Here is a 2491-nt window from a genome sequence, read left to right on the forward strand (position 1 = left end):
GACCACTTCAAATCCTTTTTTTTTTTTTTTCCTTAGTAATCTTTATTGTGACAGGCAAGGCTGGTCCCTCCCATGCTGGGAGATACCGTGTGGCAAGTGACAAAGATCTGAACCTAGCCCCTTTGGGGGCTGCAGTCATAGCGATGGGGGAAGGAGATGGGCCCCATGGCTGGACTAGTACCATGACAGAAGCCTGCTGCTTTGGGGAGACATACTCTTCTAACTGCATCCTTATGCCTCTGGACTTTAGGCGAGAGCTTTCCAGCTCTACTTGTCCTGCATCTTCTCCAGGATAGGCACAATCATATCAAACTTGGACTACTTAGTGGGTCTTCATTTATGCAGATCTTCACGAGCTTACATACATGGGAGGAATGCCTAGTGGGATGGTAGGCCGAAGGCCCTCCAATGCCACCTGCATTTGAATCTCCATGTTGGAGAGGTCAGCCAAGGGTACCTCCCATGTCACCATTTCCCACAGAAGCACTGCAAAACTCCACATGCCTGCCGAGCATCTGTTTGTATCTTCAGGATTCTGCAGAGCTCAGGGGCCATCTGGGCAGGTGCATACATGCACCCAGAAAATTGCAAGGAGAACTTGACATTGGCCATGTTGATTAGGTCAGTCATGTCCTCATCAGTTATTACATTATGGCTATTAAGTGCATGTTGTGGGATGAGGGGCTCTAATGTGTGTAGGAAGGCCATGCCCCTTGCCATGTCCAATGTAAACTCTACAGCCTGGCTCTGGTCCACAAGAGAATTGCTGCCTTCATGTAATACATTGTACAGGGATCCTGTGTGTGAGGCTGTGGTGAGGAGAAGGTGGAGACTGACAGGCACCTAGCACAGGGAGAACATTTGGATGCGAGAAAATCCCGAGATGGGGACATTCCTCATTGAAGTCCCTACTCTTCCTTGTACTCCAGTTTCAAACCTTTAGCATCTTCATGACGATGTCATTGACCTGTCAACAGCCTTTGCATAGCTCTCCAGAGTGATAGTCATTGAATTTTGCCAGAAAGTTGAGCTGTTTGAAGTCAGTGCCAGCATGTTTGTGCAGAGTACCATTTTGGGGCCAAGTGCGGGTGGTTCTCTTCCAAAATGTGTCCTTGTATGGAATATGGTTAAAGTGTGGCCCATCTTCTCTACCTGCTCTCAGAGGAGATCCCTCAGAGGTCCTTGGCTTTGTCCTTGGACATCTCTCCATACTTGTTATAAATGCTGACAAGGGCCCCATTAGCCACCAGGTCCTCTGCAACCTGATGTTGGCCCAAAAAACAGGCATAAGGCAGGTGCACATTTCCATGTTCATTCACTGCATTGATGTCAGCTTTATACTGCTGCAGTTTCTGCACAATATCACGGTGTCTGTGACTGGCTGCCAGGTGCTAGGGGGTGTCATCACCACGGTTCATCACATTGATTCGTGTTCCCCACATGATCAGCATCTCAACCACAGCACAACAGCCCTCTTGGCAGGCCCAGGGCAAGGGGGAGAAGCCATGATCATCTCCTGGTTGAGGCTGTTTTCCGTGTTGTCCAGCCACAGGTGAATGGCCACCACATTGCCCTCCCACCACTGGGTGAAAATGTCATCCATAACAACTTCTGGGCACTGAATCCGCTAGATTGGGGAAGACTGCGGATGGGGACTTAGGCTGGAGCAGCCTTCTTTGGGGAACTCCCCTCCGGCCAAGCCAGCTGTTGGTCCACCCCTGGCCCTCTTCAGACAGTGCGGGCCCCCATTCCTCCCTCCTTCTCACCTCCCTTGCCCTTCTCTCAAATCCTTTTTTTTTTGTTTTGTTTTTATTTAAATTCCAGTTAGCTAACATACAGTGTAATATTAGTTTCAGATGTACAATATAATGATTCAGCACTTCCACACAATACCCAGTGCTCTTCGCAAAAAGTGCCCTCCTTAATTCTCCATCACCTATTTCACCCATTTCCCCACCCACTTCCTCTCTGGTAGCCATCAGTTTGTTATCTGTAGTGAAGTGTGTTTCTTGGTTTTCTTCTCTCTTTTTTTATTCCCCCATGTTCATTTGTTTTGTTTCTTAAATTCCGAAAATGAATAAAATCAGATGGTATTTGTCTTTCTCTGTCTGACTTATTTCACTTAGCACAGTACTCTGTAGCTCCATCCATAACATTGCAAATGGCTAGATTTCATTCTCCTTATGGCTGAGTTATATATATGTGTATATATATATATATATATATATATATATATATATGAAACTTCTGCATCCATTCATCAGTTGATGGACACTTGGGCTGTTTCCAGAATTTGGCTATTATAGATACTGCAGCTATAAACCTTGGGGTGCATGTATCCCTTAATGAATCAGTATCTTTGTATTCCTTAGGTATATACCTAGTAGTGCAACTCCTGGATTATAGGGTAGTTCTATTTTTAGCTTTCCATAATGTTTTCCAGAATGGCTGTGCCAGTTTGCATTCCTGCCAACAGTGCAAGAGGGTTCCC

The 2491-nt window shown here is 46.1% G+C and overlaps 1 pseudogene; it reads right to left on the bottom strand.

The window, feature by feature from the left end:
* Window positions 1-267: 267 nt before the first annotated feature.
* On the bottom strand, window positions 268-1603 carry LOC111152361 (annotated as a pseudogene).
* Window positions 1604-2491: the final 888 nt, after the last annotated feature.

Source organism: Enhydra lutris, unplaced genomic scaffold (genome assembly GCF_002288905.1).
Source record: "Enhydra lutris kenyoni isolate GAN:26980312 unplaced genomic scaffold, ASM228890v2 scaffoldscaffold28, whole genome shotgun sequence".
In the NCBI taxonomy this organism is placed as follows: Eukaryota; Metazoa; Chordata; class Mammalia; order Carnivora; family Mustelidae; genus Enhydra; species Enhydra lutris.